The following is a 14,986-nucleotide window of genomic DNA, read 5'->3' as shown; positions in this document are numbered from 1 at the left end:
TGAAAAAATTAGCAAAGGAATAAAGAAGAACGTCAAGAATACACCATAATCTTTACGAAGCCAACAAAATGTGGCACCATTTTGTGGAAGCCTAACTACAGAGCTAACTGAAGTTCTCTAAAGCAGAAGTGATTTTTAATGGCCTCAAAGGCTATGAAATCAGAAGCATGGCATTTTTAGAGCAATGAAAGAGCCTCCATTGTAAGCTAATTCAATCTCCTCACTTTTAAGCCACCACCTCATTAATAACACAGCTGAGCTCAAGTTGAGGTTTCTTTTATTTATTTATTTATTTTTATTTATTTATTTAACAGAGAGAGAGATCACAAGATGGCAGAGAGGGGGAAAGCAGGATCCCTGCTGAGCAGAGAGCCCGATGCGGGGCTTGATCCCAAGACCCTGAGATCATGACCTGAGCCAAAGGCAGTGGTTTAACCCACTGAGCCACCCAGGTGCCCCCAAGTTGAGGTTTCTTGACTCCAAGTGCATTCAATAGTCCATGACATCATGGCTGCCATATAGTCCATATCAGTACAGGGCTCAGGGCATATGTGATGAGACCTAAGAAAATCTAGAAGTTGCTATGAAAAGGGAAAAATGAGTGTTGGGTCTGAAAACACTTTGTTCAAGTTATTATGCCTTCTGCTAAGGTCTGAATGTGTACCCCTCAAATCCATATGTTGGAACCTGCCCCTCAGAGTGATGGTAAAGGAGGGGAAGCCCTGGGAAGGACTAGGTCCTGACAGCAAAGCCCTTATGAATGGGATTCGTGCCCTTATGAAAGAGGCCTCAGAGGGAACGTTTTCTTAACATGTGAAGTTAACAGTGAAAAGATAACTATCTAGGAAGTAGACCCTCACTAGACTCCAAATCTGGTGCCATGATCTTAGACTTCCCAGCCTCTAGAGCTGTGAGAAATAAAAGCTTATGGTTTAAAAGTCATCCATTCTGTGGATTTTTTTTTAAAGATTTTTTAAAAATTTATTTATTTGACAGAGATCACAGGTAGGCAGAGAGGCAGGCAGAGAGAGAGGAAGAAGCAGGCTCCCTGCTGAGCAGAGAGCCCGATGCGGGGCTCCATCCCAGGACCCCAGGATTACAACCTGAGCTGAAGGCAGAGGCTTTAACCCACTGAGCCACCCAGGCGCCCCTCTGTGGTATTTTTTTTTTAAGATTTTATTTATTTATTTGACAGAGAGAGAGAGAGAGAGAGATCACAAGTAGGCAGAGAGGCAGGCAGAGAGAGAGGGGGAAGCAGGCTCCCTGCTGAGCAGAGAGCCTGATGCAGGGCTCCATCCCAGGACCCTGGGATCACGACCCGAGCAGAAGGCAGAGGCTTTAATCCACTGAGCCACCCAGGCGCCCCTGAAGATATTTTTATGTAATAGTGCATATGAGATCACTGTCACTATGTCTGGACACAGTTGGCACAAATGAACACTAGTAACCTCCCTTTTCTTAGTCATACTAGTATGCAAGTTGAATTCAAGGCCAAATCACATGAACAAAAAATCCCAACAAGCATCCATAGTTGAGAGACCATGAAATATGTAAACATTTTTGGTGGTACACTCTGTTGGGATCAAGGTAGGCTGGGCCTGCCCTTCACAGTGTCACTTGGCTGATGAGTGAAGAGAAATGCCTAGGTAATTCTGCTCTGAGATCTTCCAGGCCCAGCCTGGTTTCCAGTCTGTTCATCCTTCTTACTGGCTTCCCACTCATACCCCAAGGGCAGGCTCAGTGCTCTTCTAGTTCTCAGAACCAATCTTGACCTGGGGCCTGATGTGCTCAGATGACTCCAACTCCGTATTTGGCTGCCAGTCTGATTCTGACCTATTGCCCAGATGGTTAGAAATCTGTGTGTGCTCCTATTTGATTCCTGGCCCTGTTGACCTGATTTCTACTTGACCCGGGCCTTTTTATCATTTTGTTGTACGCTGATAATAACTCCACTACCTTGCCATGTTGGCCACTCCTGCAGCCAAAAATTACAATGGCTGCCTGGAACATCATGCTTTCCCAAAAGGCCATGCCTATGTTACCATGTCATCATCTTGTCCTTAAGCTACATCTAAATGATCCAAGGAAAGGAAGCAGTAACCTAACAGGTTCTTGCTGGCAAACTCTGAGAACTTAGAAACAGGATATGGTAGAAGCTGAGTCACCACTGGCAATGTTCAGGAGAAAAGCCCACAGGTTCTTCCTGTTTCTGAAGGTCCAACCCTGTGACTACCCTTCCTGAGACTTGGCCTTTTAGCTTTGCCTTCTCTTGTAAGCTTGCACAATTAACCTAATTTCTGCTTAAGTGATAGAAGATCAGTTTCTGGTGTTTGTCTCCATATGTGCCTTATCCCATACACATCTCAGTTGCTGACTACCTGAAGGCTGTGTGTCCTGCTGTGAGCCCACAACTTCTCCTTCAAGCCAAATCTTAAAGCCTAAAAATTACACACTAGTATTTCACCCTGATATTTGCCCCAGCTTCTCCATAGATTCAGAATTTTTGGAACTTGCTCTTGTAATAGCAATTTCTGTGGTCATATCCATTTATTCATCCACCCATCCATCCATCCATCCATCCACCCATCCATCCATCCATCCATCTGTATGTAGCATCTACTGCACACAAGGCACTGTTCATGGTTCTGGGGTCACAAAATTAGAGCAGATTGGGGCACCTCAGTGACTAAGTTGGTTGAGCCCCCAACTCTTTTTTTTTTTTGAGATTTTATATATTTATTTGACACAGAGAGAGAGACAGTGAGAGAGGGAATATAAGCAGGGAGAGTGGGAGAGGGAGAAGCAAGCTCCCCGCTGAGCAGAGAGCCCAACGTGAGGTGTGGGGCTCGATCCCAGGACTCCATGATCATGATGCAAGCAGAAGGCAGACACTTAACTGAGTCCCCCAGGCACCTGAGCCCCCAACTCTTGATCTCAGCTCAGGTCTTGATCTCAGGGTCTTGAGTTCAAGCCCCACCTTAGACTCCACAGTAGGTGTGGAGCCTACTTAAAAATATGTATACATAAAGATATAGATATTTATATCTATCTAGATAGATAGAACATTCTTGTTTTTCAACATCATAGACTAGTGAAGATAATTGCCATACCAAAAAATAATCTCATACTTAGGGCTAAGGACTGTAACGGAGGTACAAACATGGGCAACGAAAGCACCAAGTTGGGAACAAATGGCTATCTTCATAAAAGAGGTCAGAAAGTCTTCACAGAGTAGCTAATGTTTAACATGAGTATTGGAGAAAGGACAAGTTCACCAAGAGAAGAAGGGTAGTACTGCTTTAAGAAAACAGTGTAAGAATGACAAATTTCTTAACTATTTAACTTTGTAATCCCATTTTGGGGATTTATCCTGCAGATAAATGTACTTGTAACAAATGTATTTGTACTTGTAACAAATGACTTACATACAAGATTAACAATTGCAGCATTATTTGTAAGAGTTTGCAATTAAAAATAAGCCACGTGTTAATTAATGAGCACCTCTTAAATAAATATGGTATAGTCACTTGGTGGAATACTATGCAGCTGTAAAAAAGAATGAAGAACCTCTCTATGTATGAAAGCTCTCTAATATAAGAGGTTTTTTTTTTTTAAGATTTTTTTATTTATCTGAACGATAGCATGAGCAGGGAAAGGGGCAGAGGAAGAAGAGGGAGAACCAGACTACCCCCTGAACACAGAGTTTGCCGCAGGGCTCAATCCAGGACCCTGAGATCATGACCTGAGCAAAAGACCACCACTTAACTAACTGAGTCACCCAGGCATCCCTAATATGAGAGATCTTTAAGATGCAGTGTTAAGTTTAAAAAGATACAGTGTTGGGGCGCCTGGGTGGCTCAGTGGGTTAAAGCCTCTGCCTTCGGCTCAGGTCATGATCCCGGGGTCCTGGGATCGAGCCCCACATCGGGCTCTCTGCTCAGCGGGGAGCCTGCTTCCTCCTCTCTCTCTGCCTGCCTCTCTGCCTACTTGTGATCTCTGTCTGTCAAATAAATAAATAAAATCTTTAAAAATAATAATAATAAAATAAAAAGATACAGTGTTAAGTTGAAAAAAAAGCAACATTTAGAATAATACTGTCTTTTGTTTTAAGTGGGATAAAACAAAAATACACATTCATATTCACATTTATATGAAAAAGCTGTATACATAATATATATCTGATAAAAGTAGTTACTATTGGGTCTGGGGATAGTGGAAGGGGTGGGAATAAGACTTTTCATTGAATACTTAATTTTTTAACTAAAATATTATCTATTAAAAATGTGAATAATTTTTTTCAAAGACTACATTGCAGGGAAACAACGAAGTTGGATGAATATAGGGCTCACAAGACTACTTTTTTTTTTTTTTAACAGCTCCATGAATCAGAAACTTTCTGGCAAAAGGAAATCTAAAGAGAATGTCTTATTTCATCTCCCTCTTATGTGGGTAGTAATACTCTAACAGCAATTACATAATATGAGAATAGGCACCTTTAAAAACAAAAACATGAGTAGAGACTTATGGCTGGTGAGAAAGCAAAACATTGTTGGCAGGGAGGCCTACCTTCTAGATTTGGAAGCAGAATTTAAATTCCTTCCTATGTGGGTGTATTCATTCAATTTAAACAACATTCCTTCTGCCTTATTCCTGAAAGGATGTGATGGCTTTTCATTCACAACACTGGGAAAATAAAACGAATAAAACTGTATATCCTAAAGTCATCTTCCAATTACCAAAAAAAAAAAAAAAAAAAAAAAAAAAAAAAAAAATCAGTGAAATTTCAAGCTTTAAAAGCCTCCGTTGTGGAGAGGTGAGGATACAAGGCTGAAAAGTCTAGACTTACTCCATCCAGGCAATGAGCCAGTGAATGTCATCATACAGGCCTTTTTTTTTTCTTTAAGATTTTATTTGTTTATTTTTTTAAAAGATTTTATTTATTTATTTGACAGAGAGAGAGATCAAAGGTAGGCAGAGAGGCAAACAGAGAGAGAAGGGGAAGCAGGCTCCCTGCCGAGCAGAGAGCCTGATGTGGGGCTTGATCCCAGGATCCTGGATCACGACCTGAGCCGAAGGCAGAGGCTTAACCCACTGAGCCACCCAGGCGCCCCTTATCTGTTTATTTTTGAGAGGGGGAGAGAGAGAAAGAGAGAAGGAGCAGGAGTGGGGAGGAGGGGCAGAGGGAGAAGCAGACTCCCTGCTGAGCAGCGAGCCCAATGGACGGACATGGGACTCAATCCCAGAGCCCCAGGATCATGACCTGAGCCAAAGGCAGATGCTTAATGACTGAGCCACCCAGGCGCCCCTCAAACAGGCTTTTTATGTATTTTTTCCATCCTTTCAAGCCTTGGTACATCCCTCTTTAAAAGAAAAACAATAATCCCCTCTTAGCCATTTCATACCACCTGATTATTATAAAATTCATTCAGACACTTAAATGAAAGAAGACATAACTAAGTGAAATCAGTGTCATTCAAATTCAAGTGTCCCCTAACATTTACCATTACCTGGTAATGAGAGTTCAGTCTTCAGTTTAATAGTTTGAAAAGCTTTGTTTTCAGTTTCCTAAAGGATGACCAGATTTGGGAAGATTGGGTCATTCTACCAAAATTCAAGGGAATCTTGGTTGTTGTAGACAGCTGTTGTTTGTGTCTACCCATTATTGCCTGCCTTCCTTTGGGAAATTATTCTTCTCCAGTACACTTGCCAACTCTGATTTGGATTTCCGGTGGAGCTGTCACTCACAGTGTCTAATCATGTGGGCACAGGGTGACCTACATCTGGCCGAACATAGTAGCTCATTCCTCTAGCCCCAGTCATTGTTTCAAAGGAATGGGCCATCCTGCGGTGGGCATGTATTCTGAGCTGGATTAATTACCCTCTTCGGTTGTTGCCATGGAGCTAGATCAGAGGTGGTCTTACCTCTCAGATCACAAAAGCTGGAAGGATATAAATATGGCAACCAGCAGCCATATAAACTCTATGTGAATATTATCAAATTTGGAAAGCTGCTCAAATTTTTTAAAGTCATTTGGGTGATTGCCATTGTGTGTGATTAAAAAATGTTTCATGGTATGATTTTGCTTTACAATTAAAAAAAAATTAGGGGGGGGGGTTGCCTCAGTGGCTCATTTGGTTAGGCGTCTGGCTCTTGGTTTCAGCTCAGGTCGTGGTCTCAGGGTCCTGGGATCCAGCTCAGCATCAGGCTGTGCACCCAGTAGGGAGTCTGCCTGGGATTCTTTCTCTCCTTCTTCCTCTGACCCTCCTCCCTCACATGAATGAATAAATCTTAAAAAAACAAAAAACAAAAAACCATGGGGAATATAGAAAAAATATCAAATCACTATGATGGATACCTGAAACTGATAGGATATTGTATGTCAACTATACTTCTATTAAACACACACACACACACATGCAAGAGAAACTAACAGGCCAATTAAACTTTTGAGGTGGTCATATGTACAGGACACCTTATAGAGTTGGGACAGAGCGGTAGGGATCGAGTGGGAAGGACTTCACAGGGCTAAAGCACTGTAGTTGAATCTTACATGATTTGAATGAACAGAGGAAATACTGCCCACATTTTGGGCAGCAAAGAGTGCAAGCCAGAAGATGGACCTGACAAGAGCCAGGAGTGGGTGTCAGTAGCAGGGAAGTACGCCAAAAAACCTGAGTTGTAGCTGAGAGTCTCGAGACTAAGGGAGGACAAAGACCAGCACTGAGCTGAGGTAAGGGGTACAGAAAAGGAGCCTCTTCTGGCCTGAGGTCGAGAAGGTGGCAAGGAGCAGGACCAGAGTGAGATGCCTACCTCAGATTTACATGCACTAGACATAATTACATGCATTTTTTTTTAAGATTTTGTTTATTTATTTGAGAGAGAGAGTGAGGGGCAGAGACAGAGAGAGAGAGAGTGTGTGTGTGTGTGTGTGCGTGCACGCTCACGAGTTCAGGGAGGGGCAGAGGGGGAAGCAGACTCCCCCACTGAACAGGGAGCCTGATGCGGGACTCGATCCCAGGACCTTGGGATCATGACCTGAGCCTAAGGCAAATGCTTAACTGACTGCACCATCCACGTGCCCCAAAATTACATTCCCTACTGCCTGTTGTCTATGGAAGCAAACTGTGTATGGCCCTACACCCCACAGCAGCCCGTCACCATGGCCACAACTTGTTAGAACAGAAGTGAAGATAGGACAGGGTCGTCTGGATCCTGACCAATGGCCTAGAATGATCTTGCATGTAGGGCTTTTCCCAAGCAGGGAGAACTGGGCCAGTCCTCTCCTCTCTCTTTCTCCCTCTGGCTTTTGTTTTCTCTCTCTCCGGAGAGGCGGAGAAAAGTTTTTTATAACTCCAAGGGCTTATATGAAAGGTTATGAAGTAGACTGTAGGCCAGAAATAGGCTTGCCAGGGGCCCCTGGGTGGCTCAGTAGTTAATTAAGCAGCTGCCTTCCACTCAGGTCGTGATCTCAGGGTCCTGGGGTCGATCCCTTCATCGGGCTCCCTCCTCAGCAGGAAGTCTTCTTCCCCTGCTTGTGTTCCTCTCTTGCTGTCTTGCTCTCTGTCAAGTAAAGAAATAAAATATTAAAAAAAAAAAAAAAAGGAATCGGTTTGCCAGGTAAAATAACAGTTAAATTTGAATTTCAGATTAACTATAACAATACCATTTTTTGGTATAAGTATGTCCCAGGTAGTGTATGAGGCATATTTATACTAAAAAGTTAAAATAACCCAGTGAGCCATCCCGGCGCCCCTTCTTCCCTTTTTTTTTTTTTTTAAGGTTTTATTTATTTATCTGTTTATTTATTTATGAATGAGAAAGAAATTGAGAGCAGAGCTGGGGGTGGGGGAAAGGAGAAGAGGCAGAGGGAGCAGCCTCCTTGCTGAGGGGGAGTCTGACATGGGGCTAGATCCCAGGACCCTGAGATCATGACCTGAGCTAAAGCCAGACACTTAACAAACTGAGCCATCCAGGCTCCCCATGTAGGTTTCTTTTGTTGTTGTTTGTTTTTAAACAGGGACAAAGCCATGCAGATCTGTCTTTTCCTGCCCTAAGGATGTAGGCTCCAGGTGTCTCTGATGCTGGGAGCCTCTGCCCCAGTGCCGCTGGTATGTCTTTCATCCTGGCTCTTCTGGAAGCCCACTAAGCCATTAGAGAGCACTTATTGTTCCTTCCTGGGAACCTTAGCTGCCCCATTGTCCCTGCCCAGACTCACAGTGTACTAGGAGTGAGGGGTGGGCTCTCATCACTAGTGAGTCAGGCTATGACTGTGTTAGACTTAAATTTTTTCATCCTCCTACATATCAGGGAAAGCCTTCCAGACTAGGTCTTCAAAAGGGGAAAATCTGTTGTAAATGTCCCCTCTCTCCACACTTCAAACCCTCTCCAGATAATGTAGCCTCTCTTTGAAGCCCTGGATTAGGTGCCCTCATGCCCTCCCACTCCCTCAAAAAACCCCTGCCCTCCCTGTCAGAAGACATGCCTCCCCTAAGGCTTTGGTGCGTGCTTGCAAACTTGAGCCTGTGAGCGGTTGCCCTTTGCTTAGTCAAGCTGACTTGTGGACGGTGAGGATCATCCCCAGTGTTTGATGTACTTGACTTCCTTAGAAATGTACCCAAAAAGCCATGCACACCTCTCTAAAGTCAGTAGTTTTTTTTCGGCTACCATGTCTGATCACATACAAGAGAAGGATATTCTTTCTGAAAATGGTACTTCTTTGGCAAGTTGCAAACGAGTAATTGTGTTGAGAATAACTTCCTTTTTAAAAAATTTTATTTGTTTATTTGACAGAGAGAGAGAGAGAGCACACAAGCAAGGAGGAGTGGCAGGCAGAGGGGGAGGAAGAAGCAGGCTCTCCACTGAGCAGGGAGCCCGATGTGGGGCTCAATCCCATGACCTGGATTCATGACCTGAGCTGAAGGCAGACACTTAACCCTACCCAAGTGCCCAGAGAAAAAAATAGTATCTTTTCCCTGGATTTAATTCACATGACCAGAGGTATATATTGCCCCCTTTACCATCCAAGGGAGCAGTGTCGGATCTCGAGAGATTCTTCTTTATCATCTCTCTCCTCCCTTCTAACAGAGGTAGAAGGTGAAAGTTCTCCCATCAATTTAGCAGTCTACATAGAGAGGCAGTGAGAACCCCTGATAGAGACGGAAGCAATGGAGAAGTGCACAGTAAAAGCCAGAAAGCCATGAGAGAAAATTCGTGTTGATTCCCAGCATCAGATCCTATGTTTTGGACTTCCATAAAAACTCTCCATATACTTATAAAGATAAGCACAGCAAACCACCTTCATCTAAAAAAGGGGTCAGCAACTTTCTGTAAAGGACCAGATAGTAAGGATTTCAGGTTTGGCAGGCCACACAGTCTCTGGCAACCACTCAGTTCTGCTATTGTAAAAGCAAAAGCAGCCACAGGCATGTCATAAGCATGACTATGTTCCAATAAAACTCTATTTACAAAACCCAGTCACAATACCATTCTCCAGTTAAAAAAAAATAACTGGAGCTCCTTGAAGAAATGGCTTATTCTAGACATTGGGTGGGGAATCCATGAGTCAGGGTATCTTGTAGTGCCAGTAAGTAAGGAAGGGCTCAGAAAACAAGACGACAAGGAGCCTGTTGGAAAGGGACACAGGAGCCAACCCGAAAGAGCTTCTCATGGCCAAAGCAAGAACAGTTTGAGCAACAGCATGGGGGGAGGTGGGAGAGAGGGAGAGGGACAAGCTGACTCCATGCTGAGCACAAAGCCCATTGTGGGGCCAGATCCCACAAGCCTGAGATCATTACCTGGACCAAAATCAAGACAGAGGCCCAACTGAAGGAGTCACCCAGATGCTCCCTGGAGGTGGCTAAGTTAAAGCCAGGGAAATTGTAGTTCTGAGTGCGAGAACCCAAAAGAGGAAGTGACCGGGATGAAAGCTCTGGAGAGGTTGGTTTGCATTTGAAAGGAGCACTCAAAGGAGAGTCTTTTACTATCTGTACGAATTGGCGGTTGGCGGTGTTAGGTCCATAATCAAAGGAGTGAGACTGATACAAAGCGAAGGTCAAGCAAAGCTTTATTTTGCGCCAAGCATCGAGAACCAAACTGACCGTTCGGGGTTGCCTCTTACAGAGAGGAAGACCCCTCCCTGCCTTACCGACTAACTTTTATAGAGCAAAGGCCATGTGGTTGGGCCTGGCCACACACAGGTGGACAATGAGATTGTAACACACAGAAAAAGCTGCACAGTCATGCTAGGTCACACATGGGTAGCCAATTGAATTACAATTTACCCTAGTAGATATTTGAACTAGCCTATCACCTTGGTCAGAATTGGCGCCCAAAAGGTGGGACCCATACTCCTTGGTAGCTAGGGAGAGAGTATGTGTGCCCCACTGATTGGATGTCTCCACCTGGCCTAACCTGCCCTTGTATTTGGGCTTTGTTACCTGGGACTGGTTTCCCGGACTTGCTTTTAAGTAAGTTCCCTGGGGGGAGGGGGGGGAGGGTCAGTTTAAGTTTTACTGCATAAACAACAAATCACTGTTTAACCGGATGGAATCGCTCCGGCTAAATAGGCCCTTACAGGTGGGAGGGCCAGTCTCTTCAGGGTTTGCAAGATGTCAAAGCATCAGAAACACATGGTTAATACGGTAGTATTGGATGATAACCCAAAGCATAAAATAAATGCCCATGAATCCAAACTGATATAAATAAAAGATAGAATATTTAAACACATGGAGAAGAGTCAAGTCTCTCTTATAGAATTCTAGAGAATTTAGGTAACTCCTCTCCATTCTAGGAGATGGAGCTTAATTTCTACCCTCCTGTCTTGAGGATAAGCTGTGCATACTGACTTGCTTCATCAGAGTATGGAGGATGGGAAGAGAGGGAAAAGATGTTTCATCCAAGACGAAGGCAGAATCTTGTGTCAGAGAGTGTTTCATGATCCGATCCTACACTTCTAGCCTTCAGTCATTTTCTATCATTTCCAGGATCTGTTCCCCTTACATGAATGAATGTGTCTCCTAGAGGAACTAAGGTAAGTTAAGCAGATAGAGGAACATCTGGTTGTAGAATCTTAGGATGGTACGAGCCTCCTGTCATGGGAATCAGAAAATAGCCCATGTTCCCTCCAACAAAAATGGTCGCTTCTCCCAACTCTCTTCTTCACATCCACTGTCCCTATAACTGAAGGGGGCCAGAACATTTTCTGACTATATTTTATTACCAATGCTTTCTTACTCTCTTCATTTCCTCAAAAGAAAATAAATAGTACAGGTATTCTAAAGCAATGAGTTGGGGGCAATTTAGAGAATAAAAAGAAAGTCATTATGCAAATATGTTAAGTTATTCAACCTTGAGAAGCATTGTTGCTTAGAATGAAAGGGGATGCTAGAGTCTTGGTTTCTGCCTCAGTTGTTAGCATTCCTTGTAATGAATGCCAAGTCTCTGGCGATCTTACTCCTCACTGAATGGTTATTATTCAACCAACTGCCTTTATGACTAAGAGCCCTCCAGCTGTCTTTCCCAGTCTCATCATTCCCTTTCTGTCCTTCTACTACTTTCTTCGGCAGAGAGAAACCCCCACATGGTCCCCTGGCTTTAGGAAAGCCCACCTGAACACACGATCCGTTGAAGCAGAGAATCCGGGAAAAGTAAGTACCAAGCAAAAGATTTTTGCATCATCTCTTTTTTTTTTTTTTTTTAAGATTTTATTTATTTGAGAGAGAGAGACTGAGAGCCAGAGAGCACGAGTTGGGTGAAGGGCAGGGGGAGAAGCAGACTCCCCGCTGAGCAGGGAGTCCAATATGGGGCTCAGTCCCAGGACTCCAGAATCATGACCTGAGCTAAAAGCAGATGCTTAACCTACTGAGCCACCCAGGCACCTCTTCTTTGTTTTTTCAATGAGGAGTTCCCAACCTTTTGTGGAGAAGAGCTAGCTAGTTATTTCCTAAACCCTTACAAAGTCTAAAGGGCTTTTGCCTCTACCCTTTCTCAACAAAAATGCCACCTGTTAGTGTGATGGCCCCTGGTTGTGCAGGGCCTTTTTTTTTTTTTTTTTTTTTTTTTTTAATCTGGTGGGAATGCCTGCCCTACAGAGCCTGAAGGAAAGAAAGGTCAAGCACTTTGTGACTGTCATTTAAATTTAAAATTGAGGTATGCCCCCTGTTAATTGTGGCTCCAATGTAAATGTAAACAACTGAAAAACCAGTTGGCTTAGTTCACAAGCAGGGGAGCTTTGGTAATTCATCAAGAGAGATTTATGCTCAGTTGCAGCAATAGGTTGCAAAGGGGTGTGTTTTTTTAGAGACACAATTTTTTTGATGATTGAGTTCTTTGGGGAGGCTCTGCATTTAGGCAGACAGTGGGGTTAAGGGGGGAAAATGCCTATTCTCCAATGCCTTCAGCTCAAAATACATTTTGTTCTGCATTGGCTACTAGGGACCCCTTAAGCCTTATTCCAAGTAGAGGCTGCTTGCTGATGATAAGATTTGACTGAGTGCCATGTTGTGATTGCTGCTCACCACTAATCCCTTCCCCACTAATCCTTGGAATCCACACCCCTCAAGCTGTAAAGGCAAAAGTACCCAGTTTGTAAAGGCAAAAGTTCCCAGTACCACACATTACAGTGACAAGAACCACCTTTCTCTGACGTGTGTTCTGGTCCTGCCCCTAACCACTGCTGCTCATGAACCACTGTGGTCTCCACTCCTGAAGCCAGGGTAGCTAAGTCCCAGAATGTAGGTTAGAATTCTTTCACCTCAAGGGTGACCTCATTCTCTGGAGAGAGAGCTCCCCCTGTTGAGAGATCTGGACCAAGTCTTCAGGTTGCAAGACTCCAACTCATGGGGCACCTGGGTGGCTCAGTTGGTTAAACCAGGTCATCACCTCAGGGTGCTGGGATCAATTCCCATGTTGGCTCTCGGCTCAGTGGGGAATCTGCTTCCCCCCCTCACCCCGTGTGCTTTGTACCCCCTGCTCCTTGTACCCCCTGCTCCCAACCCCCCTCCATGCTCATGCTCACTCTTTCAGATAAATAAATGAAACTTAAAAAAAAAAAAAATCTAACTCAAACTAGCTTAAAAATAAATAAATGAAACTTAAAAAAAAAAGAATCTAACTCAAACTAGGTTAAAAAAAAAAATCACTGGCTTACATAATGGCAAGTCTGGGGAGGGAGGGGAAGATGGCCTTAGCCACAGTATTCTAAGTCATATGACTTCTCTCCTTCTCTACGTTCTGACTTGACTTCTTTAAACCCTTGGCTTTTCTTCTTCTATCTCTTCCTCTGGCTGATACAGGCTATCTGGGGGGAGGGGAGCACATCCTTAGGTCCTCAGAATAGAAGAAGAGTTTCTTGGTGTCTAGGTAAATCCCCAGGGGAGGATTCTGCTTGGTTCTAATTGAATCCACTGACTCATCCTTGGCCCAATCACTGTGGCAGAGTGGGAAGGATTCTATGATTGGCAGCCCCAAGAGGACCAAAAAGAGTAGGGGTTGTTCTAAAAAACAGGAATCTTGGCCAACAAAAACAACAGATGTTTCCTACAACAATATATTGATAAGTACCAGAACTCCTACAAAAAAGACACATAACCTCATTTAAAATTGGCAAAGGTGGGGTGCCTGTGTGGCTCAGTCGGTGGAGCCTTCAGCTCCTGGGATTAAACCCATAGGTCTCCCTGATCAACAGAGAGCCTGCTTCTCCCTCTCCCTCTGCTGCTCCCCCTGCTTGCGCACTCTCTCTGTCAAATAAAAAAAAAATCTTAAAAAAAAAAAAAACTGGCAAAGTTCTTGGATAGATATTGCTCCAGAAAAGATATACAGGGGCACCTGGGTGGCACAGTGGGTTAAAGCCTCTGCCTTCAGCTCAGGTCATGATCATCAAGCCCAGCAGGGAGCCTGCCCCCACCCCCTGCCTCTCTGCCTACTTGTGATCTCTGAAAAATAAAATCTTAAAAAAAAAAAAGATATACAAATGGCCAATAAGCCAAGATGCTCAGTATTATTAGGTTGATTTGCAAATCAAAACCACAAGATACTACCCACTAAGATGGCTATAATCAGATAATAACAAAGATGTACAGAAATCTGAATCCTCACAAGATTATGGTGGGAGAGTAAAATGGGGCAGCCACTGTGGAAAACAGGCAATACTTCACATGGATTAACATAGGTAACATATACATATATATATGGAAAAGATGAAAATATATGTTTTCAGAAAAAACTTGTACATGAAAGTTCATAGCAGCATTATAATAGCCAAAAAGCAGAAATAACTTTTTGATGAATGGGTAAACAAGATGTGGTATACCACACAAGGCAGCCCTAACAAGAAGTGGAGTAGATACAGGCAAACATGGATAAACCCTGAAGACATTATGCTAAGTGAAAAAAGCTAATCACAAAAGACCACATTAACATGCCATTTATACTAAATGCCCAGAATCTGTACATCTAGAGACAAAGATTAGTGGTTGGGTAGGGCTGGGGGAGTTGTGAAGATTGGGAGCGATAGCTCAAAGGTACGGAGTTTCTTTTTGGAGTCGTTAAGATATTCTCAGTTAGATTATGGTGATGTTGCACAACTCTGTAAATATACTAAAAACCGTTGAATGAGCACTTTAAATGGGTTAAGTATATGATGTGTGAATAATATACCAATAAATAAATAACCAACCAGCGTTCCTTCTTTATGTCCTGCTCCCTTCTTTGGAGTCTCTGAGCCACGGGGAAAGCTCCATCTGAAGCTAAACAATTCCAATCCCGCTTCTATTTCCTTACAGTTAACTCTTTCCTCAGTAGTACCATGGTATGATAATCCCTGCCTGGGAAGGCTATGATTTTTAAAAATATACATCAGGGTTAATAATGTACAGTATCTGACACATAGTTAACGCTCAATAAACACTACTGTGAATGTAAACAGCAATGCATACATATATACACAAGAACATGGGGACTGCTGGGGAGATTTTTTTAACGACCAGG

Source organism: Lontra canadensis, unplaced genomic scaffold (genome assembly GCF_010015895.1).
Source record: "Lontra canadensis isolate GAN:19392208 unplaced genomic scaffold, GSC_riverotter_1.0 scaffold70, whole genome shotgun sequence".
In the NCBI taxonomy this organism is placed as follows: Eukaryota; Metazoa; Chordata; class Mammalia; order Carnivora; family Mustelidae; genus Lontra; species Lontra canadensis.
This window is presented reverse-complemented; position numbering follows the sequence as displayed.